The sequence below is a fragment of the Schistocerca piceifrons genome, chromosome 2, assembly GCF_021461385.2.
Source record: "Schistocerca piceifrons isolate TAMUIC-IGC-003096 chromosome 2, iqSchPice1.1, whole genome shotgun sequence".
NCBI lineage: Eukaryota > Metazoa > Arthropoda > Insecta > Orthoptera > Acrididae > Schistocerca > Schistocerca piceifrons.
Genome location: NC_060139.1, coordinates 42,179,253 through 42,204,023, shown reverse-complemented (window position 1 = coordinate 42,204,023; position 24,771 = coordinate 42,179,253). Strand labels below are relative to the sequence as shown.

General features: G+C 53.0%; 73 non-coding genes across 73 annotated transcripts; 23 read left to right on the top strand and 50 right to left on the bottom strand.

Moving 5' to 3' along the window:
• Positions 1–107: 107 nt before the first annotated feature.
• Positions 108–180, bottom strand: Trnad-auc. The gene has a single exon. It is a non-coding gene; the product is annotated as a tRNA-Asp (tRNA).
• Positions 181–338: 158 nt separating this feature from the next.
• On the bottom strand, positions 339–411 carry Trnav-cac. The gene has a single exon. It is a non-coding gene; the product is annotated as a tRNA-Val (tRNA).
• Positions 412–813: 402 nt separating this feature from the next.
• Positions 814–885, top strand: Trnap-agg. Its single transcript has one exon. It is a non-coding gene; the product is annotated as a tRNA-Pro (tRNA).
• A 194-nt stretch (positions 886–1,079) lies between these two features.
• Positions 1,080–1,152, bottom strand: Trnad-auc. Its single transcript has one exon. It is a non-coding gene; the product is annotated as a tRNA-Asp (tRNA).
• A 158-nt stretch (positions 1,153–1,310) lies between these two features.
• Trnav-cac lies at positions 1,311–1,383 on the bottom strand. The gene has a single exon. It is a non-coding gene; the product is annotated as a tRNA-Val (tRNA).
• Positions 1,384–1,785: 402 nt separating this feature from the next.
• Trnap-agg lies at positions 1,786–1,857 on the top strand. Its single transcript has one exon. It is a non-coding gene; the product is annotated as a tRNA-Pro (tRNA).
• A 194-nt stretch (positions 1,858–2,051) lies between these two features.
• On the bottom strand, positions 2,052–2,124 carry Trnad-auc. The gene has a single exon. It is a non-coding gene; the product is annotated as a tRNA-Asp (tRNA).
• A 158-nt stretch (positions 2,125–2,282) lies between these two features.
• Positions 2,283–2,355, bottom strand: Trnav-cac. Its single transcript has one exon. It is a non-coding gene; the product is annotated as a tRNA-Val (tRNA).
• A 402-nt stretch (positions 2,356–2,757) lies between these two features.
• Trnap-agg lies at positions 2,758–2,829 on the top strand. The gene has a single exon. It is a non-coding gene; the product is annotated as a tRNA-Pro (tRNA).
• Positions 2,830–3,023: 194 nt separating this feature from the next.
• Positions 3,024–3,096, bottom strand: Trnad-auc. The gene has a single exon. It is a non-coding gene; the product is annotated as a tRNA-Asp (tRNA).
• Positions 3,097–3,254: 158 nt separating this feature from the next.
• On the bottom strand, positions 3,255–3,327 carry Trnav-cac. Its single transcript has one exon. It is a non-coding gene; the product is annotated as a tRNA-Val (tRNA).
• A 402-nt stretch (positions 3,328–3,729) lies between these two features.
• Trnap-agg lies at positions 3,730–3,801 on the top strand. The gene has a single exon. It is a non-coding gene; the product is annotated as a tRNA-Pro (tRNA).
• Positions 3,802–3,995: 194 nt separating this feature from the next.
• Trnad-auc lies at positions 3,996–4,068 on the bottom strand. Its single transcript has one exon. It is a non-coding gene; the product is annotated as a tRNA-Asp (tRNA).
• Positions 4,069–4,226: 158 nt separating this feature from the next.
• Trnav-cac lies at positions 4,227–4,299 on the bottom strand. The gene has a single exon. It is a non-coding gene; the product is annotated as a tRNA-Val (tRNA).
• Positions 4,300–4,701: 402 nt separating this feature from the next.
• On the top strand, positions 4,702–4,773 carry Trnap-agg. Its single transcript has one exon. It is a non-coding gene; the product is annotated as a tRNA-Pro (tRNA).
• A 194-nt stretch (positions 4,774–4,967) lies between these two features.
• Trnad-auc lies at positions 4,968–5,040 on the bottom strand. Its single transcript has one exon. It is a non-coding gene; the product is annotated as a tRNA-Asp (tRNA).
• Positions 5,041–5,198: 158 nt separating this feature from the next.
• Positions 5,199–5,271, bottom strand: Trnav-cac. Its single transcript has one exon. It is a non-coding gene; the product is annotated as a tRNA-Val (tRNA).
• Positions 5,272–5,673: 402 nt separating this feature from the next.
• Trnap-agg lies at positions 5,674–5,745 on the top strand. Its single transcript has one exon. It is a non-coding gene; the product is annotated as a tRNA-Pro (tRNA).
• Positions 5,746–5,939: 194 nt separating this feature from the next.
• Positions 5,940–6,012, bottom strand: Trnad-auc. Its single transcript has one exon. It is a non-coding gene; the product is annotated as a tRNA-Asp (tRNA).
• Positions 6,013–6,170: 158 nt separating this feature from the next.
• Positions 6,171–6,243, bottom strand: Trnav-cac. The gene has a single exon. It is a non-coding gene; the product is annotated as a tRNA-Val (tRNA).
• A 402-nt stretch (positions 6,244–6,645) lies between these two features.
• On the top strand, positions 6,646–6,717 carry Trnap-agg. The gene has a single exon. It is a non-coding gene; the product is annotated as a tRNA-Pro (tRNA).
• A 194-nt stretch (positions 6,718–6,911) lies between these two features.
• Trnad-auc lies at positions 6,912–6,984 on the bottom strand. Its single transcript has one exon. It is a non-coding gene; the product is annotated as a tRNA-Asp (tRNA).
• A 158-nt stretch (positions 6,985–7,142) lies between these two features.
• Trnav-cac lies at positions 7,143–7,215 on the bottom strand. Its single transcript has one exon. It is a non-coding gene; the product is annotated as a tRNA-Val (tRNA).
• A 402-nt stretch (positions 7,216–7,617) lies between these two features.
• On the top strand, positions 7,618–7,689 carry Trnap-agg. Its single transcript has one exon. It is a non-coding gene; the product is annotated as a tRNA-Pro (tRNA).
• Positions 7,690–7,883: 194 nt separating this feature from the next.
• Trnad-auc lies at positions 7,884–7,956 on the bottom strand. Its single transcript has one exon. It is a non-coding gene; the product is annotated as a tRNA-Asp (tRNA).
• Positions 7,957–8,114: 158 nt separating this feature from the next.
• On the bottom strand, positions 8,115–8,187 carry Trnav-cac. The gene has a single exon. It is a non-coding gene; the product is annotated as a tRNA-Val (tRNA).
• Positions 8,188–8,589: 402 nt separating this feature from the next.
• On the top strand, positions 8,590–8,661 carry Trnap-agg. The gene has a single exon. It is a non-coding gene; the product is annotated as a tRNA-Pro (tRNA).
• Positions 8,662–8,855: 194 nt separating this feature from the next.
• On the bottom strand, positions 8,856–8,928 carry Trnad-auc. Its single transcript has one exon. It is a non-coding gene; the product is annotated as a tRNA-Asp (tRNA).
• A 158-nt stretch (positions 8,929–9,086) lies between these two features.
• Trnav-cac lies at positions 9,087–9,159 on the bottom strand. Its single transcript has one exon. It is a non-coding gene; the product is annotated as a tRNA-Val (tRNA).
• A 402-nt stretch (positions 9,160–9,561) lies between these two features.
• Positions 9,562–9,633, top strand: Trnap-agg. Its single transcript has one exon. It is a non-coding gene; the product is annotated as a tRNA-Pro (tRNA).
• A 194-nt stretch (positions 9,634–9,827) lies between these two features.
• Positions 9,828–9,900, bottom strand: Trnad-auc. The gene has a single exon. It is a non-coding gene; the product is annotated as a tRNA-Asp (tRNA).
• Positions 9,901–10,058: 158 nt separating this feature from the next.
• On the bottom strand, positions 10,059–10,131 carry Trnav-cac. Its single transcript has one exon. It is a non-coding gene; the product is annotated as a tRNA-Val (tRNA).
• A 402-nt stretch (positions 10,132–10,533) lies between these two features.
• Positions 10,534–10,605, top strand: Trnap-agg. Its single transcript has one exon. It is a non-coding gene; the product is annotated as a tRNA-Pro (tRNA).
• A 194-nt stretch (positions 10,606–10,799) lies between these two features.
• Trnad-auc lies at positions 10,800–10,872 on the bottom strand. Its single transcript has one exon. It is a non-coding gene; the product is annotated as a tRNA-Asp (tRNA).
• Positions 10,873–11,030: 158 nt separating this feature from the next.
• Trnav-cac lies at positions 11,031–11,103 on the bottom strand. Its single transcript has one exon. It is a non-coding gene; the product is annotated as a tRNA-Val (tRNA).
• A 402-nt stretch (positions 11,104–11,505) lies between these two features.
• On the top strand, positions 11,506–11,577 carry Trnap-agg. The gene has a single exon. It is a non-coding gene; the product is annotated as a tRNA-Pro (tRNA).
• A 301-nt stretch (positions 11,578–11,878) lies between these two features.
• Trnad-auc lies at positions 11,879–11,951 on the bottom strand. The gene has a single exon. It is a non-coding gene; the product is annotated as a tRNA-Asp (tRNA).
• A 158-nt stretch (positions 11,952–12,109) lies between these two features.
• On the bottom strand, positions 12,110–12,182 carry Trnav-cac. The gene has a single exon. It is a non-coding gene; the product is annotated as a tRNA-Val (tRNA).
• A 402-nt stretch (positions 12,183–12,584) lies between these two features.
• Trnap-agg lies at positions 12,585–12,656 on the top strand. Its single transcript has one exon. It is a non-coding gene; the product is annotated as a tRNA-Pro (tRNA).
• A 194-nt stretch (positions 12,657–12,850) lies between these two features.
• Positions 12,851–12,923, bottom strand: Trnad-auc. Its single transcript has one exon. It is a non-coding gene; the product is annotated as a tRNA-Asp (tRNA).
• A 158-nt stretch (positions 12,924–13,081) lies between these two features.
• Positions 13,082–13,154, bottom strand: Trnav-cac. Its single transcript has one exon. It is a non-coding gene; the product is annotated as a tRNA-Val (tRNA).
• Positions 13,155–14,569: 1,415 nt separating this feature from the next.
• Trnad-auc lies at positions 14,570–14,642 on the bottom strand. The gene has a single exon. It is a non-coding gene; the product is annotated as a tRNA-Asp (tRNA).
• A 158-nt stretch (positions 14,643–14,800) lies between these two features.
• Positions 14,801–14,873, bottom strand: Trnav-cac. Its single transcript has one exon. It is a non-coding gene; the product is annotated as a tRNA-Val (tRNA).
• A 402-nt stretch (positions 14,874–15,275) lies between these two features.
• Positions 15,276–15,347, top strand: Trnap-agg. Its single transcript has one exon. It is a non-coding gene; the product is annotated as a tRNA-Pro (tRNA).
• Positions 15,348–15,541: 194 nt separating this feature from the next.
• Positions 15,542–15,614, bottom strand: Trnad-auc. Its single transcript has one exon. It is a non-coding gene; the product is annotated as a tRNA-Asp (tRNA).
• Positions 15,615–15,772: 158 nt separating this feature from the next.
• On the bottom strand, positions 15,773–15,845 carry Trnav-cac. Its single transcript has one exon. It is a non-coding gene; the product is annotated as a tRNA-Val (tRNA).
• A 402-nt stretch (positions 15,846–16,247) lies between these two features.
• On the top strand, positions 16,248–16,319 carry Trnap-agg. The gene has a single exon. It is a non-coding gene; the product is annotated as a tRNA-Pro (tRNA).
• A 194-nt stretch (positions 16,320–16,513) lies between these two features.
• On the bottom strand, positions 16,514–16,586 carry Trnad-auc. The gene has a single exon. It is a non-coding gene; the product is annotated as a tRNA-Asp (tRNA).
• A 158-nt stretch (positions 16,587–16,744) lies between these two features.
• On the bottom strand, positions 16,745–16,817 carry Trnav-cac. The gene has a single exon. It is a non-coding gene; the product is annotated as a tRNA-Val (tRNA).
• A 402-nt stretch (positions 16,818–17,219) lies between these two features.
• On the top strand, positions 17,220–17,291 carry Trnap-agg. Its single transcript has one exon. It is a non-coding gene; the product is annotated as a tRNA-Pro (tRNA).
• Positions 17,292–17,485: 194 nt separating this feature from the next.
• On the bottom strand, positions 17,486–17,558 carry Trnad-auc. The gene has a single exon. It is a non-coding gene; the product is annotated as a tRNA-Asp (tRNA).
• Positions 17,559–17,716: 158 nt separating this feature from the next.
• Trnav-cac lies at positions 17,717–17,789 on the bottom strand. Its single transcript has one exon. It is a non-coding gene; the product is annotated as a tRNA-Val (tRNA).
• Positions 17,790–18,191: 402 nt separating this feature from the next.
• Positions 18,192–18,263, top strand: Trnap-agg. Its single transcript has one exon. It is a non-coding gene; the product is annotated as a tRNA-Pro (tRNA).
• A 194-nt stretch (positions 18,264–18,457) lies between these two features.
• On the bottom strand, positions 18,458–18,530 carry Trnad-auc. The gene has a single exon. It is a non-coding gene; the product is annotated as a tRNA-Asp (tRNA).
• Positions 18,531–18,688: 158 nt separating this feature from the next.
• Trnav-cac lies at positions 18,689–18,761 on the bottom strand. Its single transcript has one exon. It is a non-coding gene; the product is annotated as a tRNA-Val (tRNA).
• Positions 18,762–19,163: 402 nt separating this feature from the next.
• On the top strand, positions 19,164–19,235 carry Trnap-agg. Its single transcript has one exon. It is a non-coding gene; the product is annotated as a tRNA-Pro (tRNA).
• A 194-nt stretch (positions 19,236–19,429) lies between these two features.
• Trnad-auc lies at positions 19,430–19,502 on the bottom strand. Its single transcript has one exon. It is a non-coding gene; the product is annotated as a tRNA-Asp (tRNA).
• A 158-nt stretch (positions 19,503–19,660) lies between these two features.
• On the bottom strand, positions 19,661–19,733 carry Trnav-cac. The gene has a single exon. It is a non-coding gene; the product is annotated as a tRNA-Val (tRNA).
• Positions 19,734–20,135: 402 nt separating this feature from the next.
• Positions 20,136–20,207, top strand: Trnap-agg. Its single transcript has one exon. It is a non-coding gene; the product is annotated as a tRNA-Pro (tRNA).
• Positions 20,208–20,401: 194 nt separating this feature from the next.
• Positions 20,402–20,474, bottom strand: Trnad-auc. Its single transcript has one exon. It is a non-coding gene; the product is annotated as a tRNA-Asp (tRNA).
• A 158-nt stretch (positions 20,475–20,632) lies between these two features.
• On the bottom strand, positions 20,633–20,705 carry Trnav-cac. Its single transcript has one exon. It is a non-coding gene; the product is annotated as a tRNA-Val (tRNA).
• A 402-nt stretch (positions 20,706–21,107) lies between these two features.
• Trnap-agg lies at positions 21,108–21,179 on the top strand. Its single transcript has one exon. It is a non-coding gene; the product is annotated as a tRNA-Pro (tRNA).
• A 194-nt stretch (positions 21,180–21,373) lies between these two features.
• On the bottom strand, positions 21,374–21,446 carry Trnad-auc. The gene has a single exon. It is a non-coding gene; the product is annotated as a tRNA-Asp (tRNA).
• Positions 21,447–21,604: 158 nt separating this feature from the next.
• Trnav-cac lies at positions 21,605–21,677 on the bottom strand. Its single transcript has one exon. It is a non-coding gene; the product is annotated as a tRNA-Val (tRNA).
• Positions 21,678–22,079: 402 nt separating this feature from the next.
• On the top strand, positions 22,080–22,151 carry Trnap-agg. The gene has a single exon. It is a non-coding gene; the product is annotated as a tRNA-Pro (tRNA).
• Positions 22,152–22,345: 194 nt separating this feature from the next.
• On the bottom strand, positions 22,346–22,418 carry Trnad-auc. Its single transcript has one exon. It is a non-coding gene; the product is annotated as a tRNA-Asp (tRNA).
• A 158-nt stretch (positions 22,419–22,576) lies between these two features.
• On the bottom strand, positions 22,577–22,649 carry Trnav-cac. The gene has a single exon. It is a non-coding gene; the product is annotated as a tRNA-Val (tRNA).
• Positions 22,650–23,051: 402 nt separating this feature from the next.
• On the top strand, positions 23,052–23,123 carry Trnap-agg. The gene has a single exon. It is a non-coding gene; the product is annotated as a tRNA-Pro (tRNA).
• Positions 23,124–23,317: 194 nt separating this feature from the next.
• Trnad-auc lies at positions 23,318–23,390 on the bottom strand. Its single transcript has one exon. It is a non-coding gene; the product is annotated as a tRNA-Asp (tRNA).
• A 158-nt stretch (positions 23,391–23,548) lies between these two features.
• Trnav-cac lies at positions 23,549–23,621 on the bottom strand. Its single transcript has one exon. It is a non-coding gene; the product is annotated as a tRNA-Val (tRNA).
• A 402-nt stretch (positions 23,622–24,023) lies between these two features.
• Positions 24,024–24,095, top strand: Trnap-agg. The gene has a single exon. It is a non-coding gene; the product is annotated as a tRNA-Pro (tRNA).
• A 194-nt stretch (positions 24,096–24,289) lies between these two features.
• On the bottom strand, positions 24,290–24,362 carry Trnad-auc. The gene has a single exon. It is a non-coding gene; the product is annotated as a tRNA-Asp (tRNA).
• Positions 24,363–24,520: 158 nt separating this feature from the next.
• Trnav-cac lies at positions 24,521–24,593 on the bottom strand. The gene has a single exon. It is a non-coding gene; the product is annotated as a tRNA-Val (tRNA).
• Between the last annotated feature and the right edge of the window lie 178 nt (positions 24,594–24,771).

The following is a 24,771-nucleotide window of genomic DNA, read 5'->3' as shown; positions in this document are numbered from 1 at the left end:
GTGAGCAATTGACGCTGTGGTCCAACGCGTGAAGGCGATTACGAAGGTTTCGGGTACAGATGGTAGCAGATGCATGTTAGTAAGTCTTGCTTAAAGTGATGAAAAAGTGTTTCCGCCCGGGATCGAACCAGGGAACTTCTGCGTGATGGGCAGACGTGATAACCTCTACACCACGGAAACTGCTTGTGCGCACCTTACTTCACAGACAACTTGTAGTGATGTTGCCATCGTAACTAAAAAATTCAATAAATGTGGTACTTGCAAAACGAAGGGACATGCAGCAGATCCACACACGACGTGGCTCATTGGAGGACAATACGACACAGGCAGGAAAATACTGTTCCCGCCCGGGATCGAACCGGGGACCTTCTGCGTGTGAAGCAGACGTGATAACCGCTACACTACGGAAACGACGGACCCGAGAAGTCCATCCTTGTTCACTCCAACTTGCCTCAGCCTTTCTCTCGTCCGCGAATGCACACACGACATTTCATTTGTCAGCCTGGAACCCATCACAGCCGAGGGCTCAAGAAGTCTTCGGGGTGCTCGAGAGGGTGTCTGCCGTAGCACCCCTAACGAGATAGCGGCGTTTCGCGCAGTCGTTATTGCAAGTCATATCAGCAAAAGCAATCACTTTCTCAGCAGCAGGCAGTGCGAGCCCAGCGGCAGCTCTACATGAAGGTACCAATAGCCCAGGAAGGCCGCCGACCGCGGGAATTCGCGCCGCCCCCATCCCGCCAGCCTACACGAGACTGTCAGGGCACCCTGGACGACATCGAGGGACCGAAGTAATTGGCATTCGCCGTGTCACAGGGCTCGTTGGTCTAGGGGTATGATTCCTGCTTAGGGTGCAGGAGGTCCCGGGTTCAAATCCCGGACGAGCCCTAGCGTGTTGTGCAAACTGATCGCACGTCAGTGGCTGAGTCAGCGCAAAAAGCTCGCCGTCAATATCAAATGAATTTCTTATTTGGTGTGAGCAATTGACGCTGTGGTCCAACGCGTGAAGGCGATTACGAAGGTTTCGGGTACAGATGGTAGCAGATGCATGTTAGTAAGTCTTGCTTAAAGTGATGAAAAAGTGTTTCCGCCCGGGATCGAACCAGGGAACTTCTGCGTGATGGGCAGACGTGATAACCTCTACACCACGGAAACTGCTTGTGCGCCCCTTACTTCACAGACAACTTGTAGTGATGTTGCCATCGTAACTAAAAAATTCAATAAATGTGGTACTTGCAAAACGAAGGGACATGCAGCAGATCCACACACGACGTGGCTCATTGGAGGACAATACGACACAGGCAGGAAAATACTGTTCCCGCCCGGGATCGAACCGGGGACCTTCTGCGTGTGAAGCACACGTGATAACAGCTACACTACGGAAACGACGGACCCGAGAAGTCCATCCTTGTTCACTCCAACTTGCCTCAGCCTTTCTGTCGTCCGCGAATGCACACACGACATTTCATTTGTCAGCCTGGAACCCATCACAGCCGAGGGCTCAAGAAGTCTTCGGGGTGCTCGAGAGGGTGTCTGCCGTAGCACCCCTAACGAGATAGCGGCTTTTCGCGCAGTCGTTATTGCAAGTCATATCAGCAAAAGCAATCACTTTCTCAGCAGCAGGCAGTGCGAGCCCAGCGGCAGCTCTACATGAAGGTACCAATAGCCCAGGAAGCCCGCCGACCGCGGGAATTCGCGCCGCCCCCATCCCGCCAGCCTACACGAGACTGTCAGGGCACCCTGGACGACATCGAGGGACCGAAGTAATTGGCATTCGCCGTGTCACAGGGCTCGTTGGTCTAGGGGTATGATTCCTGCTTAGGGTGCAGGAGGTCCCGGGTTCAAATCCCGGACGAGCCCTAGCGTGTTGTGCAAACTGATCGCAAGTCAGTGGCTGAGTCAGCGCAAAAAGCTCGCCGTCAATATCAAATGAATTTCTTATTTGGTGTGAGCAATTGACGCTGTGGTCCAACGCGTGAAGGCGATTACGAAGGTTTCGGGTACAGATGGTAGCAGATGCATGTTAGTAAGTCTTGCTTAAAGTGATGAAAAAGTGTTTCCGCCCGGGATCGAACCAGGGAACTTCTGCGTGATGGGCAGACGTGATAACCTCTACACCACGGAAACTGCTTGTGCGCACCTTACTTCACAGACAACTTGTAGTGATGTTGCCATCGTAACTAAAAAATTCAATAAATGTGGTACTTGCAAAACGAAGGGACATGCAGCAGATCCACACACGACGTGGCTCATTGGAGGACAATACGACACAGGCAGGAAAATACTGTTCCCGCCCGGGATCGAACCGGGGACCTTCTGCGTGTGAAGCAGACGTGATAACCGCTACACCACGGAAACGACGGACCCGAGAAGTCCATCCTTGTTCACTCCAACTTGCCTCAGCCTTTCTCTCGTCCGCGAATGCACACACGACATTTCATTTGTCAGCCTGGAACCCATCACAGCCGAGGGCTCAAGAAGTCTTCGGGGTGCTCGAGAGGGTGTCTGCCGTAGCACCCCTAACGAGATAGCGGCGTTTCGCGCAGTCGTTATTGCAAGTCATATCAGCAAAAGCAATCACTTTCTCAGCAGCAGGCAGTGCGAGCCCAGCGGCAGCTCTACATGAAGGTACCAATAGCCCAGGAAGGCCGCCGACCGCGGGAATTCGCGCCGCCCCCATCCCGCCAGCCTACACGAGACTGTCAGGGCACCCTGGACGACATCGAGGGACCGAAGTAATTGGCATTCGCCGTGTCACAGGGCTCGTTGGTCTAGGGGTATGATTCCTGCTTAGGGTGCAGGAGGTCCCGGGTTCAAATCCCGGACGAGCCCTAGCGTGTTGTGCAAACTGATCGCACGTCAGTGGCTGAGTCAGCGCAAAAAGCTCGCCGTCAATATCAAATGAATTTCTTATTTGGTGTGAGCAATTGACGCTGTGGTCCAACGCGTGAAGGCGATTACGAAGGTTTCGGGTACAGATGGTAGCAGATGCATGTTAGTAAGTCTTGCTTAAAGTGATGAAAAAGTGTTTCCGCCCGGGATCGAACCAGGGAACTTCTGCGTGATGGGCAGACGTGATAACCTCTACACCACGGAAACTGCTTGTGCGCACCTTACTTCACAGACAACTTGTAGTGATGTTGCCATCGTAACTAAAAAATTCAATAAATGTGGTACTTGCAAAACGAAGGGACATGCAGCAGATCCACACACGACGTGGCTCATTGGAGGACAATACGACACAGGCAGGAAAATACTGTTCCCGCCCGGGATCGAACCGGGGACCTTCTGCGTGTGAAGCACACGTGATAACAGCTACACTACGGAAACGACGGACCCGAGAAGTCCATCCTTGTTCACTCCAACTTGCCTCAGCCTTTCTGTCGTCCGCGAATGCACACACGACATTTCATTTGTCAGCCTGGAACCCATCACAGCCGAGGGCTCAAGAAGTCTTCGGGGTGCTCGAGAGGGTGTCTGCCGTAGCACCCCTAACGAGATAGCGGCTTTTCGCGCAGTCGTTATTGCAAGTCATATCAGCAAAAGCAATCACTTTCTCAGCAGCAGGCAGTGCGAGCCCAGCGGCAGCTCTACATGAAGGTACCAATAGCCCAGGAAGCCCGCCGACCGCGGGAATTCGCGCCGCCCCCATCCCGCCAGCCTACACGAGACTGTCAGGGCACCCTGGACGACATCGAGGGACCGAAGTAATTGGCATTCGCCGTGTCACAGGGCTCGTTGGTCTAGGGGTATGATTCCTGCTTAGGGTGCAGGAGGTCCCGGGTTCAAATCCCGGACGAGCCCTAGCGTGTTGTGCAAACTGATCGCAAGTCAGTGGCTGAGTCAGCGCAAAAAGCTCGCCGTCAATATCAAATGAATTTCTTATTTGGTGTGAGCAATTGACGCTGTGGTCCAACGCGTGAAGGCGATTACGAAGGTTTCGGGTACAGATGGTAGCAGATGCATGTTAGTAAGTCTTGCTTAAAGTGATGAAAAAGTGTTTCCGCCCGGGATCGAACCAGGGAACTTCTGCGTGATGGGCAGACGTGATAACCTCTACACCACGGAAACTGCTTGTGCGCACCTTACTTCACAGACAACTTGTAGTGATGTTGCCATCGTAACTAAAAAATTCAATAAATGTGGTACTTGCAAAACGAAGGGACATGCAGCAGATCCACACACGACGTGGCTCATTGGAGGACAATACGACACAGGCAGGAAAATACTGTTCCCGCCCGGGATCGAACCGGGGACCTTCTGCGTGTGAAGCAGACGTGATAACCGCTACACTACGGAAACGACGGACCCGAGAAGTCCATCCTTGTTCACTCCAACTTGCCTCAGCCTTTCTCTCGTCCGCGAATGCACACACGACATTTCATTTGTCAGCCTGGAACCCATCACAGCCGAGGGCTCAAGAAGTCTTCGGGGTGCTCGAGAGGGTGTCTGCCGTAGCACCCCTAACGAGATAGCGGCGTTTCGCGCAGTCGTTATTGCAAGTCATATCAGCAAAAGCAATCACTTTCTCAGCAGCAGGCAGTGCGAGCCCAGCGGCAGCTCTACATGAAGGTACCAATAGCCCAGGAAGGCCGCCGACCGCGGGAATTGGCGAGGCCCCCATCCCGCCAGCCTACACGAGACTGTCAGGGCACCCTGGACGACATCGAGGGACCGAAGTAATTGGCATTCGCCGTGTCACAGGGCTCGTTGGTCTAGGGGTATGATTCCTGCTTAGGGTGCAGGAGGTCCCGGGTTCAAATCCCGGACGAGCCCTAGCGTGTTGTGCAAACTGATCGCACGTCAGTGGCTGAGTCAGCGCAAAAAGCTCGCCGTCAATATCAAATGAATTTCTTATTTGGTGTGAGCAATTGACGCTGTGGTCCAACGCGTGAAGGCGATTACGAAGGTTTCGGGTACAGATGGTAGCAGATGCATGTTAGTAAGTCTTGCTTAAAGTGATGAAAAAGTGTTTCCGCCCGGGATCGAACCAGGGAACTTCTGCGTGATGGGCAGACGTGATAACCTCTACACCACGGAAACTGCTTGTGCGCACCTTACTTCACAGACAACTTGTAGTGATGTTGCCATCGTAACTAAAAAATTCAATAAATGTGGTACTTGCAAAACGAAGGGACATGCAGCAGATCCACACACGACGTGGCTCATTGGAGGACAATACGACACAGGCAGGAAAATACTGTTCCCGCCCGGGATCGAACCGGGGACCTTCTGCGTGTGAAGCAGACGTGATAACCGCTACACTACGGAAACGACGGACTCGAGAAGTCCATCCTTGTTCACTCCAACTTGCCTCAGCCTTTCTCTCGTCGGCGAAGGCACACACGACATTTCATTTGTCAGCCTGGAACCCATCACAGCCGAGGGCTCAAGAAGTCTTCGGGGTGCTCGAGAGGGTGTCTGCCGTAGCACCCCTAACGAGATAGCGGCGTTTCGCGCAGTCGTTATTGCAAGTCATATCAGCAAAAGCAATCACTTTCTCAGCAGCAGGCAGTGCGAGCCCAGCGGCAGCTCTACATGAAGGTACCAATAGCCCAGGAAGCCCGCCGACCGCGGGAATTCGCGCCGCCCCCATCCCGCCAGCCTACACGAGACTGTCAGGGCACCCTGGACGACATCGAGGGACCGAAGTAATTGGCATTCGCCGTGTCACAGGGCTCGTTGGTCTAGGGGTATGATTCCTGCTTAGGGTGCAGGAGGTCCCGGGTTCAAATCCCGGACGAGCCCTAGCGTGTTGTGCAAACTGATCGCAAGTCAGTGGCTGAGTCAGCGCAAAAAGCTCGCCGTCAATATCAAATGAATTTCTTATTTGGTGTGAGCAATTGACGCTGTGGTCCAACGCGTGAAGGCGATTACGAAGGTTTCGGGTACAGATGGTAGCAGATGCATGTTAGTAAGTCTTGCTTAAAGTGATGAAAAAGTGTTTCCGCCCGGGATCGAACCAGGGAACTTCTGCGTGATGGGCAGACGTGATAACCTCTACACCACGGAAACTGCTTGTGCGCACCTTACTTCACAGACAACTTGTAGTGATGTTGCCATCGTAACTAAAAAATTCAATAAATGTGGTACTTGCAAAACGAAGGGACATGCAGCAGATCCACACACGACGTGGCTCATTGGAGGACAATACGACACAGGCAGGAAAATACTGTTCCCGCCCGGGATCGAACCGGGGACCTTCTGCGTGTGAAGCAGACGTGATAACCGCTACACTACGGAAACGACGGACCCGAGAAGTCCATCCTTGTTCACTCCAACTTGCCTCAGCCTTTCTCTCGTCCGCGAATGCACACACGACATTTCATTTGTCAGCCTGGAACCCATCACAGCCGAGGGCTCAAGAAGTCTTCGGGGTGCTCGAGAGGGTGTCTGCCGTAGCACCCCTAACGAGATAGCGGCGTTTCGCGCAGTCGTTATTGCAAGTCATATCAGCAAAAGCAATCACTTTCTCAGCAGCAGGCAGTGCGAGCCCAGCGGCAGCTCTACATGAAGGTACCAATAGCCCAGGAAGGCCGCCGACCGCGGGAATTCGCGCCGCCCCCATCCCGCCAGCCTACACGAGACTGTCAGGGCACCCTGGACGACATCGAGGGACCGAAGTAATTGGCATTCGCCGTGTCACAGGGCTCGTTGGTCTAGGGGTATGATTCCTGCTTAGGGTGCAGGAGGTCCCGGGTTCAAATCCCGGACGAGCCCTAGCGTGTTGTGCAAACTGATCGCACGTCAGTGGCTGAGTCAGCGCAAAAAGCTCGCCGTCAATATCAAATGAATTTCTTATTTGGTGTGAGCAATTGACGCTGTGGTCCAACGCGTGAAGGCGATTACGAAGGTTTCGGGTACAGATGGTAGCAGATGCATGTTAGTAAGTCTTGCTTAAAGTGATGAAAAAGTGTTTCCGCCCGGGATCGAACCAGGGAACTTCTGCGTGATGGGCAGACGTGATAACCTCTACACCACGGAAACTGCTTGTGCGCCCCTTACTTCACAGACAACTTGTAGTGATGTTGCCATCGTAACTAAAAAATTCAATAAATGTGGTACTTGCAAAACGAAGGGACATGCAGCAGATCCACACACGACGTGGCTCATTGGAGGACAATACGACACAGGCAGGAAAATACTGTTCCCGCCCGGGATCGAACCGGGGACCTTCTGCGTGTGAAGCACACGTGATAACAGCTACACTACGGAAACGACGGACCCGAGAAGTCCATCCTTGTTCACTCCAACTTGCCTCAGCCTTTCTGTCGTCCGCGAATGCACACACGACATTTCATTTGTCAGCCTGGAACCCATCACAGCCGAGGGCTCAAGAAGTCTTCGGGGTGCTCGAGAGGGTGTCTGCCGTAGCACCCCTAACGAGATAGCGGCTTTTCGCGCAGTCGTTATTGCAAGTCATATCAGCAAAAGCAATCACTTTCTCAGCAGCAGGCAGTGCGAGCCCAGCGGCAGCTCTACATGAAGGTACCAATAGCCCAGGAAGCCCGCCGACCGCGGGAATTCGCGCCGCCCCCATCCCGCCAGCCTACACGAGACTGTCAGGGCACCCTGGACGACATCGAGGGACCGAAGTAATTGGCATTCGCCGTGTCACAGGGCTCGTTGGTCTAGGGGTATGATTCCTGCTTAGGGTGCAGGAGGTCCCGGGTTCAAATCCCGGACGAGCCCTAGCGTGTTGTGCAAACTGATCGCAAGTCAGTGGCTGAGTCAGCGCAAAAAGCTCGCCGTCAATATCAAATGAATTTCTTATTTGGTGTGAGCAATTGACGCTGTGGTCCAACGCGTGAAGGCGATTACGAAGGTTTCGGGTACAGATGGTAGCAGATGCATGTTAGTAAGTCTTGCTTAAAGTGATGAAAAAGTGTTTCCGCCCGGGATCGAACCAGGGAACTTCTGCGTGATGGGCAGACGTGATAACCTCTACACCACGGAAACTGCTTGTGCGCACCTTACTTCACAGACAACTTGTAGTGATGTTGCCATCGTAACTAAAAAATTCAATAAATGTGGTACTTGCAAAACGAAGGGACATGCAGCAGATCCACACACGACGTGGCTCATTGGAGGACAATACGACACAGGCAGGAAAATACTGTTCCCGCCCGGGATCGAACCGGGGACCTTCTGCGTGTGAAGCAGACGTGATAACCGCTACACCACGGAAACGACGGACCCGAGAAGTCCATCCTTGTTCACTCCAACTTGCCTCAGCCTTTCTCTCGTCCGCGAATGCACACACGACATTTCATTTGTCAGCCTGGAACCCATCACAGCCGAGGGCTCAAGAAGTCTTCGGGGTGCTCGAGAGGGTGTCTGCCGTAGCACCCCTAACGAGATAGCGGCGTTTCGCGCAGTCGTTATTGCAAGTCATATCAGCAAAAGCAATCACTTTCTCAGCAGCAGGCAGTGCGAGCCCAGCGGCAGCTCTACATGAAGGTACCAATAGCCCAGGAAGGCCGCCGACCGCGGGAATTGGCGAGGCCCCCATCCCGCCAGCCTACACGAGACTGTCAGGGCACCCTGGACGACATCGAGGGACCGAAGTAATTGGCATTCGCCGTGTCACAGGGCTCGTTGGTCTAGGGGTATGATTCCTGCTTAGGGTGCAGGAGGTCCCGGGTTCAAATCCCGGACGAGCCCTAGCGTGTTGTGCAAACTGATCGCACGTCAGTGGCTGAGTCAGCGCAAAAAGCTCGCCGTCAATATCAAATGAATTTCTTATTTGGTGTGAGCAATTGACGCTGTGGTCCAACGCGTGAAGGCGATTACGAAGGTTTCGGGTACAGATGGTAGCAGATGCATGTTAGTAAGTCTTGCTTAAAGTGATGAAAAAGTGTTTCCGCCCGGGATCGAACCAGGGAACTTCTGCGTGATGGGCAGACGTGATAACCTCTACACCACGGAAACTGCTTGTGCGCACCTTACTTCACAGACAACTTGTAGTGATGTTGCCATCGTAACTAAAAAATTCAATAAATGTGGTACTTGCAAAACGAAGGGACATGCAGCAGATCCACACACGACGTGGCTCATTGGAGGACAATACGACACAGGCAGGAAAATACTGTTCCCGCCCGGGATCGAACCGGGGACCTTCTGCGTGTGAAGCAGACGTGATAACCGCTACACTACGGAAACGACGGACTCGAGAAGTCCATCCTTGTTCACTCCAACTTGCCTCAGCCTTTCTCTCGTCGGCGAATGCACACACGACATTTCATTTGTCAGCCTGGAACCCATCACAGCCGAGGGCTCAAGAAGTCTTCGGGGTGCTCGAGAGGGTGTCTGCCGTAGCACCCCTAACGAGATAGCGGCGTTTCGCGCAGTCGTTATTGCAAGTCATATCAGCAAAAGCAATCACTTTCTCAGCAGCAGGCAGTGCGAGCCCAGCGGCAGCTCTACATGAAGGTACCAATAGCCCAGGAAGCCCGCCGACCGCGGGAATTCGCGCCGCCCCCATCCCGCCAGCCTACACGAGACTGTCAGGGCACCCTGGACGACATCGAGGGACTGAAGTAATTGGCATTCGCCGTGTCACAGGGCTCGTTGGTCTAGGGGTATGATTCCTGCTTAGGGTGCAGGAGGTCCCGGGTTCAAATCCCGGACGAGCCCTAGCGTGTTGTGCAAACTGATCGCAAGTCAGTGGCTGAGTCAGCGCAAAAAGCTCGCCGTCAATATCAAATGAATTTCTTATTTGGTGTGAGCAATTGACGCTGTGGTCCAACGCGTGAAGGCGATTACGAAGGTTTCGGGTACAGATGGTAGCAGATGCATGTTAGTAAGTCTTGCTTAAAGTGATGAAAAAGTGTTTCCGCCCGGGATCGAACCAGGGAACTTCTGCGTGATGGGCAGACGTGATAACCTCTACACCACGGAAACTGCTTGTGCGCACCTTACTTCACAGACAACTTGTAGTGATGTTGCCATCGTAACTAAAAAATTCAATAAATGTGGTACTTGCAAAACGAAGGGACATGCAGCAGATCCACACACGACGTGGCTCATTGGAGGACAATACGACACAGGCAGGAAAATACTGTTCCCGCCCGGGATCGAACCGGGGACCTTCTGCGTGTGAAGCAGACGTGATAACCGCTACACTACGGAAACGACGGACCCGAGAAGTCCATCCTTGTTCACTCCAACTTGCCTCAGCCTTTCTCTCGTCCGCGAATGCACACACGACATTTCATTTGTCAGCCTGGAACCCATCACAGCCGAGGGCTCAAGAAGTCTTCGGGGTGCTCGAGAGGGTGTCTGCCGTAGCACCCCTAACGAGATAGCGGCGTTTCGCGCAGTCGTTATTGCAAGTCATATCAGCAAAAGCAATCACTTTCTCAGCAGCAGGCAGTGCGAGCCCAGCGGCAGCTCTACATGAAGGTACCAATAGCCCAGGAAGGCCGCCGACCGCGGGAATTCGCGCCGCCCCCATCCCGCCAGCCTACACGAGACTGTCAGGGCACCCTGGACGACATCGAGGGACCGAAGTAATTGGCATTCGCCGTGTCACAGGGCTCGTTGGTCTAGGGGTATGATTCCTGCTTAGGGTGCAGGAGGTCCCGGTTTCAAATCCCGGACGAGCCCTAGCGTGTTGTGCAAACTGATCGTACGTCAGTGGCTGAGTCAGCGCAAAAAGCTCGCCGTCAATATCAAATGAATTTCTTATTTGGTGTGAGCAATTGACGCTGTGGTCCAACGCGTGAAGGCGATTACGAAGGTTTCGGGTACAGATGGTAGCAGATGCATGTTAGTAAGTCTTGCTTAAAGTGATGAAAAAGTGTTTCCGCCCGGGATCGAACCAGGGAACTTCTGCGTGATGGGCAGACGTGATAACCTCTACACCACGGAAACTGCTTGTGCGCACCTTACTTCACAGACAACTTGTAGTGATGTTGCCATCGTAACTAAAAAATTCAATAAATGTGGTACTTGCAAAACGAAGGGACATGCAGCAGATCCACACACGACGTGGCTCATTGGAGGACAATACGACACAGGCAGGAAAATACTGTTCCCGCCCGGGATCGAACCGGGGACCTTCTGCGTGTGAAGCAGACGTGATAACCGCTACACTACGGAAACGACGGACCCGAGAAGTCCATCCTTGTTCGCTCCAACTTGCCTCAGCCTTTCTCTCGTCCGCGAATGCACACACGACATTTCATTTGTCAGCCTGGAACCCATCACAGCCGAGGGCTCAAGAAGTCTTCGGGGTGCTCGAGAGGGTGTCTGCCGTAGCACCCCTAACGAGATAGCGGCGTTTCGCGCAGTCGTTATTGCAAGTCATATCAGCAAAAGCAATCACTTTCTCAGCAGCAGGCAGTGCGAGCCCAGCGGCAGCTCTACATGAAGGTACCAATAGCCCAGGAAGGCCGCCGACCGCGGGAATTCGCGCCGCCCCCATCCCGCCAGCCTACACGAGACTGTCAGGGCACCCTGGACGACATCGAGGGACCGAAGTAATTGGCATTCGCCGTGTCACAGGGCTCGTTGGTCTAGGGGTATGATTCCTGCTTAGGGTGCAGGAGGTCCCGGTTTCAAATCCCGGACGAGCCCTAGCGTGTTGTGCAAACTGATCGTACGTCAGTGGCTGAGTCAGCGCAAAAAGCTCGCCGTCAATATCAAATGAATTTCTTATTTGGTGTGAGCAATTGACGCTGTGGTCCAACGCGTGAAGGCGATTACGAAGGTTTCGGGTACAGATGGTAGCAGATGCTCGCCGTCAATATCAAATGAATTTCTTATTTGGTGTGAGCAATTGACGCTGTGGTCCAACGCGTGAAGGCGATTACGAAGGTTTCGGGTACAGATGGTAGCAGATGCATGTTAGTAAGTCTTGCTTAAAGTGATGAAAAAGTGTTTCCGCCCGGGATCGAACCAGGGAACTTCTGCGTGATGGGCAGACGTGATAACCTCTACACCACGGAAACTGCTTGTGCGCACCTTACTTCACAGACAACTTGTAGTGATGTTGCCATCGTACCTAAAAAATTCAATAAATGTGGTACTTGCAAAACGAAGGGACATGCAGCAGATCCACACACGACGTGGCTCATTGGAGGACAATACGACACAGGCAGGAAAATACTGTTCCCGCCCGGGATCGAACCGGGGACCTTCTGCGTGTGAAGCAGACGTGATAACCGCTACACTACGGAAACGACGGACCCGAGAAGTCCATCCTTGTTCACTCCAACTTGCCTCAGCCTTTCTCTCGTCCGCGAATGCACACACGACATTTCATTTGTCAGCCTGGAACCCATCACAGCCGAGGGCTCAAGAAGTCTTCGGGGTGCTCGAGAGGGTGTCTGCCGTAGCACCCCTAACGAGATAGCGGCGTTTCGCGCAGTCGTTATTGCAAGTCATATCAGCAAAAGCAATCACTTTCTCAGCAGCAGGCAGTGCGAGCCCAGCGGCAGCTCTACATGAAGGTACCAATAGCCCAGGAAGGCCGCCGACCGCGGGAATTCGCGCCGCCCCCATCCCGCCAGCCTACACGAGACTGTCAGGGCACCCTGGACGACATCGAGGGACCGAAGTAATTGGCATTCGCCGTGTCACAGGGCTCGTTGGTCTAGGGGTATGATTCCTGCTTAGGGTGCAGGAGGTCCCGGGTTCAAATCCCGGACGAGCCCTAGCGTGTTGTGCAAACTGATCGCACGTCAGTGGCTGAGTCAGCGCAAAAAGCTCGCCGTCAATATCAAATGAATTTCTTATTTGGTGTGAGCAATTGACGCTGTGGTCCAACGCGTGAAGGCGATTACGAAGGTTTCGGGTACAGATGGTAGCAGATGCATGTTAGTAAGTCTTGCTTAAAGTGATGAAAAAGTGTTTCCGCCCGGGATCGAACCAGGGAACTTCTGCGTGATGGGCAGACGTGATAACCTCTACACCACGGAAACTGCTTGTGCGCACCTTACTTCACAGACAACTTGTAGTGATGTTGCCATCGTAACTAAAAAATTCAATAAATGTGGTACTTGCAAAACGAAGGGACATGCAGCAGATCCACACACGACGTGGCTCATTGGAGGACAATACGACACAGGCAGGAAAATACTGTTCCCGCCCGGGATCGATACGGGGACCTTCTGCGTGTGAAGCAGACGTGATAACCGCTACACTACGGAAACGACGGTCCCGAGAAGTCGATCCTTGTTCACTCCAACTTGCCTCAGCCTTTCTCTCGTCCGCGAATGCACACACGACATTTCATTTGTCAGCCTGGAACCCATCACAGCCGAGGGCTCAAGAAGTCTTCGGGGTGCTCGAGAGGGTGTCTGCCGTAGCACCCCTAACGAGATAGCGGCGTTTCGCGCAGTCGTTATTGCAAGTCATATCAGCAAAAGCAATCACTTTCTCAGCAGCAGGCAGTGCGAGCCCAGCGGCAGCTCTACATGAAGGTACCAATAGCCCAGGAAGGCCGCCGACCGCGGGAATTCGCGCCGCCCCCATCCCGCCAGCCTACACGAGACTGTCAGGGCACCCTGGACGACATCGAGGGACCGAAGTAATTGGCATTCGCCGTGTCACAGGGCTCGTTGGTCTAGGGGTAATGTTGGTTTAGCGTAGTGAATAGCGTCCCTGTCCCATTCTGAGTTTTATGACAATTGGCGTTACTCACCAGAAGCTCGGAATCAGCTTTTACAACTGATATTCTCTGCTGGCCGGACGCGGTTTTTTATCCCCGGACAAAGAACAACACCATTATGTGGCTTCTTGGCCGTTACATTTTTGCAGTGGTTGATGGTGATGGTATTTCCGATTTTATTTCGTTTACTGGTTACATGCTTCATGAGTACTGGACGCAACAATCTTTCCCACATCTTAAGAGGGACTTTGCGAACATGTTCAGTATTGTTTTCGAAAAGCAGGGGATTGGTTAAGTTTCCACTTCTATTGCTCGCTCCTGCGCCAGTTGCATTAATGGCACCGGTATAGGGGGATACTGATCTCACTTCATGATAGGGGAGACATTCACGCTAGCTCTTAGTTATTTTCCCTTCCTGCCAAGCTTTTACCTGTTTAGATAGACAACGCATAAATAAGCCACGTGTCCACATATCAGTATCATGAGACTCCGAACCAAGGACAATTACTACGTATTGCTGCCACTGTGCTTCAGTGCAGGGAGGAGGAGACGTCATGGCCAGGCCTCGGGTTTCGATCCCTGCCCAACGCGCCTCCACCGAGCTGCACTGGGTCATACTTCAAAAAAAAAAAAAAAAAAAAAAAAAAAAAAAAGGGGTATGATACCTGCTTTGGGTGCATGAGGTCCAAGAAAATAAAAAAAAAAGGGGTATGATTCCTGCTTAGGGTGCAGGAGGTCCCGGGTTCAAATCCCGGACGAGCCCTAGCGTGTTGTGCAAACTGATCGCACGTCAGTGGCTGAGTCAGCGCAAAAAGCTCGCCGTCAATATCAAATGAATTTCTTATTTGGTGTGAGCAATTGACGCTGTGGTCCAACGCGTGAAGGCGATTACGAAGGTTTCGGGTACAGATGGTAGCAGATGCATGTTAGTAAGTCTTGCTTAAAGTGATGAAAAAGTGTTTCCGCCCGGGATCGAACCAGGGAACTTCTGTGTGATGGGCAGACGTGATAACCTCTACACCACGGAAACTGCTTGTGCGCACCTTACTTCACAGACAACTTGTAGTGATGTTGCCATCGTACCTAAAAAATTCAATAAATGTGGTACTTGCAAAACGAAGGGACATGCAGCAGATCCACACACGACGTGGCTCATTGGAGGACAATACGACACAGGCAGGAAAATACTGTTCCCGCCCGGGATCGAACCGGGGACCTTCTGCGTGTGAAGCAGACGTGATAACCGCTACACTACGGAAACGACGGACCCGAGACGTCCATCCTTGTTCACTCCAACTTGCCTCAGCCTTTCTCTCGTCCGCGAATGCACACACGACATTTCATTTGTCAGCCTGGAACCCATCACAGCCGAGGGCTCAAGAAGTCTTCGGGGTGCTCGAGAGGGTGTCTGCCGTAGCACCCCTAACGAGATAGCGGCGTTTCGCGCAGTCGTTATTGCAAGTCATATCAGCAAAAGCAATCACTTTCTCAACAGCAGGCAGTGCGAGCCCAGCGGCAGCTCTACATGAAGGTACCAATAGCCCAGGAAGGCCGCCGACCGCGGGAATTCGCGCCGCCCCCATCCCGCCAGCCTACACGAGACTGTCAGGGCACCCTGGACGACATCGAGGGACCGAAGTAATTGGCATTCGCCGTGTCACAGGGCTCGTTGGTCTAGGGGTATGATTCCTGCTTAGGGTGCAGGAGGTCCCGGGTTCAAATCCCGGACGAGCCCTAGCGGGTTGTGCAAACTGATCGCACGTCAGTGGCTGAGTCAGCGCAAAAAGCTCGCCGTCAATATCAAATGAATTTCTTATTTGGTGTGAGCAATTGACGCTGTGGTCCAACGCGTGAAGGCGATTACGAAGGTTTCGGGTACAGATGGTAGCAGATGCATGTTAGTAAGTCTTGCTTAAAGTGATGAAAAAGTGTTTCCGCCCGGGATCGAACCAGGGAACTACTGCGTGATGGGCAGACGTGATAACCTCTACACCACGGAAACTGCTTGTGCGCACCTTACTTCACAGACAACTTGTAGTGATGTTGCCATCGTAACTAAAAAATTCAATAAATGTGGTACTTGCAAAACGAAGGGACATGCAGCAGATCCACACACGACGTGGCTCATTGGAGGACAATACGACACAGGCAGGAAAATACTGTTCCCGCCCGGGATCGAACCGGGGACCTTCTGCGTGTGAAGCAGACGTGATAACCGCTACACTACGGAAACGACGGACCCGAGAAGTCCATCCTTGTTCACTCCAACTTGCCTCAGCCTTTCTCTCGTCCGCGAATGCACACACGACATTTCATTTGTCAGCCTGGAACCCATCACAGCCGAGGGCTCAAGAAGTCTTCGGGGTGCTCGAGAGGGTGTCTGCCGTAGCACCCCTAACGAGATAGCGGCGTTTCGCGCAGTCGTTATTGCAAGTCATATCAGCAAAAGCAATCACTTTCTCAGCAGCAGGCAGTGCGAGCCCAGCGGCAGCTCTACACGAAGGTACCAATAGCCCAGGAAGGCCGCCGACCGCGGGAATTCGCGCCGCCCCCATCCCGCCAGCCTACACGAGACTGTCAGGGCACCCTGGACGACATCGAGGGACCGAAGTAATTGGCATTCGCCGTGTCACAGGGCTCGTTGGTCTAGGGGTATGATTCCTGCTTAGGGTGCAGGAGGTCCCGGGTTCAAATCCCGGACGAGCCCTAGCGTGTTGTGCAAACTGATCGCACGTCAGTGGCTGAGTCAGCGCAAAAAGCTCGCCGTCAATATCAAATGAATTTCTTATTTGGTGTGAGCAATTGACGCTGTGGTCCAACGCGTGAAGGCGATTACGAAGGTTTCGGGTACAGATGGTAGCAGATGCATGTTAGTAAGTCTTGCTTAAAGTGATGAAAAAGTGTTTCCGCCCGGGATCGAACCAGGGAACTTCTGCGTGATGGGCAGACGTGATAACCTCTACACCACGGAAACTGCTTGTGCGCACCTTACTTCACAGACAACTTGTAGTGATGTTGCCATCGTAACTAAAAAATTCAATAAATGTGGTACTTGCAAAACGAAGGGACATGCAGCAGATCCACACACGACGTGGCTCATTGGAGGACAATACGACACAGGCAGGAAAATACTGTTCCCGCCCGGGATCGAACCGGGGACCTTCTGCGTGTGAAGCAGACGTGATAACCGCTACACTACGGAAACGACGGACCCGAGAAGTCCATCCTTGTTCACTCCAACTTGCCTCAGCCTTTCACTCGTCCGCGAATGAACACACGACATTTCATTTGTCAGCCTAAAACCCATCACAGCCGAGGGCTCAAGAAGTCTTCGGGGTGCTCGAGAGGGTGTCTGCCGTAGCACCCCTAACGAGATAGCGGCGTTTCGCGCAGTCGTTATTGCAAGTCATATCAGCAAAAGCAATCACTTTCTCAGCAGCAGGCAGTGCGAGCCCAGCGGCAGCTCTACATGAAGGTACCAATAGCCCAGGAAGGCCGCCGACCGCGGGAATTGGCGAGGCCCCCATCCCGCCAGCCTACACGAGACTGTCAGGGCACCCTGGACGACATCGAGGGACCGAAGTAATTGGCATTCGCCGTGTCACAGGGCTCGTTGGTCTAGGGGTATGATTCCTGCTTAGGGTGCAGGAGGTCCCGGGTTCAAATCCCGGACAAGCCCTAGCGTGTTGTGCAAACTGATCGCACGTCAGTGGCTGAGTCAGCGCAAAAAGCTCGCCGTCAATATCAAATGAATTTCTTATTTGGTGTGAGCAATTGACGCTGTGGTCCAACGCGTGAAGGCGATTACGAAGGTTTCGGGTACAGATGGTAGCAGATGCATGTTAGTAAGTCTTGCTTAAAGTGATGAAAAAGTGTTTCCGCCCGGGATCGAACCAGGGAACTTCTGCGTGATGGGCAGACGTGATAACCTCTACACCACGGAAACTGCTTGTGCGCACCTTACTTCACAGACAACTTGTAGTGATGTTGCCATCGTAACTAAAAAATTCAATAAATGTGGTACTTGCAAAACGAAGGGACATGCAGCAGATCCACACACGACGTGGCTCATTGGAGGACAATACGACACAGGCAGGAAAATACTGTTCCCGCCCGGGATCGAACCGTGGACCTTCTGCGTGTGAAGCAGACGTGATAACCGCTACACTACGGAAACGACGGACCCGAGAAGTCCATCCTTGTTCACTCCAACTTGCCTCAGCCTTTCTCTCGTCCGCGAATGCACACACGACATTTCATTTGTCAGCCTGGAACCCATCACAGCCGAGGGCTCAAGAAGTCTTCGGGGTGCTCGAGAGGGTGTCTGCCGTAGCACCCCTAACGAGATAGCGGCGTTTCGCGCAGTCGTTATTGCAAGTCATATCAGCAAAAGCAATCACTTTCTCAGCAGCAGGCAGTGCGAGCCCAGCGGCAGCTCTACATGAAGGTACCAATAGCCCAGGAAGGCCGCCGACCGCGGGAATTCGCGCCGCCCCCATCCCGCCAGCCTACACGAGACTGTCAGGGCACCCTGGACGACATCGAGGGACCGAAGTAATTGGCATTCGCCGTGTCACAGGGCTCGTTGGTCTAGGGGTATGATTCCTGCTTAGGGTGCAGGAGGTCACGGGTTCAAGTCCCGGACGAGCCCTAGCGTGTTGTGCAAACTGATCGCACGTCAGTGGCTGAGTCAGCGCAAAAAGCTCGCCGTCAATATCAAATGAATTTCTTATTTGGTGTGAGCAATTGACGCTGTGGTCCAACGCGTGAAGGCGATTACGAAGGTTTCGGGTACAGATGGTAGCAGATGCATGTTAGTAAGTCTTGCTTAAAGTGATGAAAAAGTGTTTCCGCCCGGGATCGAACCAGGGAACTTCTGCGTGATGGGCAGACGTGATAACCTCTACACCACGGAAACTGCTTGTGCGCACCTTACTTCACAGACAACTTGTAGTGATGTTGCCATCGTAACTAAAAAATTCAATAAATGTGGTACTTGCAAAACGAAGGGACATGCAGCAGATCCACACACGACGTGGCTCATTGGAGGACAATACGACACAGGCAGGAAAATACTGTTCCCGCCCGGGATCGAACCGGGGACCTTCTGCGTGTGAAGCAGACGTGATTACCGCTACACTACGGAAACGACGGACCCGAGAAGTCCATCCTTGTTCACTCCAACTTGCCTCAGCCTTTCTCTCGTCCGCGAATGCACACACGACATTTCATTTGTCAGCCTGGAACCCATCACAGCCGAGGGCTCAAGAAGTCTTCGGGGTGCTCGACAGGGTGTCTGCCGTAGCACCCCTAACGAGATAGCGGCGTTTCGCGCAGTCGTTATTGCAAGTCATATCAGCAAAAGCAATCACTTTCTCAGCAGCAGGCAGTGCGAGCCCAGCGGCAGCTCTACATGAAGGTACCAATAGCCCAGGAAGGCCGCCGACCGCGGGAATTCGCGCCGCCCCCATCCCGCCAGCCTACACGAGACTGTCAGGGCACCCTGGACGACATCGAGGGACCGAAGTAATTGGCATTCGCTGTGTCACAGGGCTCGTTGGTCTAGGGGTATGATTCCTGCTTAGGGTGCAGGAGGTCCCGGGTTCAAATCCCGGACGAGCCCTAGCGTGTTGTGCAAACTGATCGCACGTCAGTGGCTGAGTCAGCGCAAAAAGCTCGCCGTCAATATCAAATGAATTTCTTATTTGGTGTGAGCAATTGACGCTGTGGTCCAACGCGTGAAGGCGATTACGAAGGTTTCGGGTACAGATGGTAGCAGATGCATGTTAGTAAGTCTTGCTTAAAGTGATGAAAAACTGTTTCCGCCCGGGATCGAACCAGGGAACTTCTGCGTGATGGGCAGACGTGATAACCTCTACACCACGGAAACTGCTTGTGCGCACCTTACTTCACAGACAACTTGTAGTGATGTTGCCATCGTAACTAAAAAATTCAATAAATGTGGTACTTGCAAAACGAAGGGACATGCAGCAGATCCACACACGACGTGGCTCATTGGAGGACAATACGACACAGGCAGGAAAATACTGTTCCCGCCCGGGATCGAACCGGGGACCTTCTGCGTGTGAAGCAGACGTGATAACCGCTACACTACGGAAACGACGGACCCGAGAAGTCCATCCTTGTTCACTCCAACTTGCCTCAGCCTTTCTCTCGTCCGCGAATGCACACACGACATTTCATTTGTCAGCCTGGAACCCATCACAGCCGAGGGCTCAAGAAGTCTTCGGGGTGCTCGAGAGGGTGTCTGCCGTAGCACCCCTAACGAGATAGCGGCGTTTCGCGCAGTCGTTATTGCAAGTCATATCAGCAAAAGCAATCACTTTCTCAGCAGCAGGCAGTGCGAGCCCAGCGGCAGCTCTACATGAAGGTACCAATAGCCCAGGAAGGCCGCCGACCGCGGGAATTCGCGCCGCCCCCATCCCGCCAGCCTACACGAGACTGTCAGGGCACCCTGGACGACATCGAGGGACCGAAGTAATTGGCATTCGCCGTGTCACAGGGCTCGTTGGTCTAGGGGTATGATTCCTGCTTAGGGTGCAGGAGGTCACGGGTTCAAGTCCCGGACGAGCCCTAGCGTGTTGTGCAAACTGATCGCACGTCAGTGGCTGAGTCAGCGCAAAAAGCTCGCCGTCAATATCAAATGAATTTCTTATTTGGTGTGAGCAATTGACGCTGTGGTCCAACGCGTGAAGGCGATTACGAAGGTTTCGGGTACAGATGGTAGCAGATGCATGTTAGTAAGTCTTGCTTAAAGTGATGAAAAAGTGTTTCCGCCCGGGATCGAACCAGGGAACTTCTGCGTGATGGGCAGACGTGATAACCTCTACACCACGGAAACTGCTTGTGCGCACCTTACTTCACAGACAACTTGTAGTGATGTTGCCATCGTAACTAAAAAATTCAATAAATGTGGTACTTGCAAAACGAAGGGACATGCAGCAGATCCACACACGACGTGGCTCATTGGAGGACAATACGACACAGGCAGGAAAATACTGTTCCCGCCCGGGATCGAACCGGGGACCTTCTGCGTGTGAAGCAGACGTGATAACCGCTACACTACGGAAACGACGGACCCGAGAAGTCCATCCTTGTTCACTCCAACTTGCCTCAGCCTTTCTCTCGTCCGCGAATGCACACACGACATTTCATTTGTCAGCCTGGAACCCATCACAGCCGAGGGCTCAAGAAGTCTTCGGGGTGCTCGAGAGGGTGTCTGCCGTAGCACCCCTAACGAGATAGCGGCGTTTCGCGCAGTCGTTATTGCAAGTCATATCAGCAAAAGCAATCACTTTCTCAGCAGCAGGCAGTGCGAGCCCAGCGGCAGCTCTACATGAAGGTACCAATAGCCCAGGAAGGCCGCCGACCGCGGGAATTCGCGCCGCCCCCATCCCGCCAGCCTACACGAGACTGTCAGGGCACCCTGGACGACATCGAGGGACCGAAGTAATTGGCATTCGCTGTGTCACAGGGCTCGTTGGTCTAGGGGTATGATTCCTGCTTAGGGTGCAGGAGGTCCCGGGTTCAAATCCCGGACGAGCCCTAGCGTGTTGTGCAAACTGATCGCACGTCAGTGGCTGAGTCAGCGCAAAAAGCTCGCCGTCAATATCAAATGAATTTCTTATTTGGTGTGAGCAATTGACGCTGTGGTCCAACGCGTGAAGGCGATTACGAAGGTTTCGGGTACAGATGGTAGCAGATGCATGTTAGTAAGTCTTGCTTAAAGTGATGAAAAACTGTTTCCGCCCGGGATCGAACCAGGGAACTTCTGCGTGATGGGCAGACGTGATAACCTCTACACCACGGAAACTGCTTGTGCGCACCTTACTTCACAGACAACTTGTAGTGATGTTGCCATCGTAACTAAAAAATTCAATAAATGTGGTACTTGCAAAACGAAGGGACATGCAGCAGATCCACACACGACGTGGCTCATTGGAGGACAATACGACACAGGCAGGAAAATACTGTTCCCGCCCGGGATCGAACCGGGGACCTTCTGCGTGTGAAGCAGACGTGATAACCGCTACACTACGGAAACGACGGACCCGAGAAGTCCATCCTTGTTCACTCCAACTTGCCTCAGCCTTTCTCTCGTCCGCGAATGCACACACGACATTTCATTTGTCAGCCTGGAACCCATCACAGCCGAGGGCTCAAGAAGTCTTCGGGGTGCTCGAGAGGGTGTCTGCCGTAGCACCCCTAACGAGATAGCGGCGTTTCGCGCAGTCGTTATTGCAAGTCATATCAGCAAAAGCAATCACTTTCTCAGCAGCAGGCAGTGCGAGCCCAGCGGCAGCTCTACATGAAGGTACCAATAGCCCAGGAAGGCCGCCGACCGCGGGAATTCGCGCCGCCCCCATCCCGCCAGCCTACACGAGACTGTCAGGGCACCCTGGACGACATCGAGGGACCGAAGTAATTGGCATTCGCCGTGTCACAGGGCTCGTTGGTCTAGGGGTATGATTCCTGCTTAGGGTGCAGGAGGTCCCGGGTTCAAATCCCGGACGAGCCCTAGCGTGTTGTGCAAACTGATCGCACGTCAGTGGCTGAGTCAGCGCAAAAAGCTCGCCGTCAATATCAAATGAATTTCTTATTTGGTGTGAGCAATTGACGCTGTGGTCCAACGCGTGAAGGCGATTACGAAGGTTTCGGGTACAGATGGTAGCAGATGCATGTTAGTAAGTCTTGCTTAAAGTGATGAAAAAGTGTTTCCGCCCGGGATCGAACCAGGGAACTTCTGCGTGATGGGCAGACGTGATAACCTCTACACCACGGAAACTGCTTGTGCGCACCTTACTTCACAGACAACTTGTAGTGATGTTGCCATCGTAACTAAAAAATTCAATAAATGTGGTACTTGCAAAACGAAGGGACATGCAGCAGATCCACACACGACGTGGCTCATTGGAGGACAATACGACACAGGCAGGAAAATACTGTTCCCGCCCGGGATCGAACCGGGGACCTTCTGCGTGTGAAGCACACGTGATAACAGCTACACTACGGAAACGACGGACCCGAGAAGTCCATCCTTGTTCACTCCAACTTGCCTCAGCCTTTCTGTCGTCCGCGAATGCACACACGACATTTCATTTGTCAGCCTGGAACCCATCACAGCCGAGGGCTCAAGAAGTCTTCGGGGTGCTCGAGAGGGTGTCTGCCGTAGCACCCCTAACGAGATAGCGGCTTTTCGCGCAGTCGTTATTGCAAGTCATATCAGCAAAAGCAATCACTTTCTCAGCAGCAGGCAGTGCGAGCCCAGCGGCAGCTCTACATGAAGGTACCAATAGCCCAGGAAGGCCGCCGACCGCGGGAATTCGCGCCGCCCCCATCCCGCCAGCCTACACGAGACTGTCAGGGCACCCTGGACGACATCGAGGGACCGAAGTAATTGGCATTCGCCGTGTCACAGGGCTCGTTGGTCTAGGGGTATGATTCCTGCTTAGGGTGCAGGAGGTCCCGGGTTCAAATCCCGGACGAGCCCTAGCGTGTTGTGCAAACTGATCGCACGTCAGTGGCTGAGTCAGCGCAAAAAGCTCGCCGTCAATATCAAATGAATTTCTTATTTGGTGTGAGCAATTGACGCTGTGGTCCAACGCGTGAAGGCGATTACGAAGGTTTCGGGTACAGATGGTAGCAGATGCATGTTAGTAAGTCTTGCTTAAAGTGATGAAAAAGTGTTTCCGCCTGGGATCGAACCAGGGAACTTCTGCGTGATGGGCAGACGTGATAACCTCTACACCACGGAAACTGCTTGTGCGCACCTTACTTCACAGACAACTTGTAGTGATGTTGCCATCGTAACTAAAAAATTCAATAAATGTGGTACTTGCAAAACGAAGGGACATGCAGCAGATCCACACACGACGTGGCTCATTGGAGGACAATACGACACAGGCAGGAAAATACTGTTCCCGCCCGGGATCGAACCGGGGACCTTCTGCGTGTGAAGCACACGTGATAACAGCTACACTACGGAAACGACGGACCCGAGAAGTCCATCCTTGTTCACTCCAACTTGCCTCAGCATTTCTCTCGTCCGCGAATGCACACACGACATTTCATTTGTCAGCCTGGAACCCATCACAGCCGAGGGCTCAAGAAGTCTTCGGGGTGCTCGAGAGGGTGTCTGCCGTAGCACCCCTAACGAGATAGCGGCTTTTCGCGCAGTCGTTATTGCAAGTCATATCAGCAAAAGCAATCACTTTCTCAGCAGCAGGCAGTGCGAGCCCAGCGGCAGCTCTACATGAAGGTACCAATAGCCCAGGAAGGCCGCCGACCGCGGGAATTCGCGCCGCCCCCATCCCGCCAGCCTACACGAGACTGTCAGGGCACCCTGGACGACATCGAGGGACCGAAGTAATTGGCATTCGCCGTGTCACAGGGCTCGTTGGTCTAGGGGTATGATTCCTGCTTAGGGTGCAGGAGGTCCCGGGTTCAAATCCCGGACGAGCCCTAGCGTGTTGTGCAAACTGATCGCACGTCAGTGGCTGAGTCAGCGCAAAAAGCTCGCCGTCAATATCAAATGAATTTCTTATTTGGTGTGAGCAATTGACGCTGTGGTCCAACGCGTGAAGGCGATTACGAAGGTTTCGGGTACAGATGGTAGCAGATGCATGTTAGTAAGTCTTGCTTAAAGTGATGAAAAAGTGTTTCCGCCCGGGATCGAACCAGGGAACTTCTGCGTGATGGACAGACGTGATAACCTCTACACCACGGAAACTGCTTGTGCGCACCTTACTTCACAGACAACTTGTAGTGATGTTGCCATCGTAACTAAAAAATTCAATAAATGTGGTACTTGCAAAACGAAGGGACATGCAGCAGATCCACACACGACGTGGCTCATTGGAGGACAATACGACACAGGCAGGGAAATACTGTTCCCGCCCGGGATCGAACCGGGGACCTTCTGCGTGTGAACCAGACGTGATAACCGCTACACTACGGAAACGACGGACCCGAGAAGTCCATCCTTGTTCACTCCAACTTGCCTCAGCCTTTCTGTCGTCCGCGAATGCACACACAACATTTCATTTGTCAGCCTGGAACCCATCACAGCCGAGGGCTCAAGAAGTCTTCGGGGTGCTCGAGAGGGTGTCTGCCGTAGCACCCCTAACGAGATAGCGGCG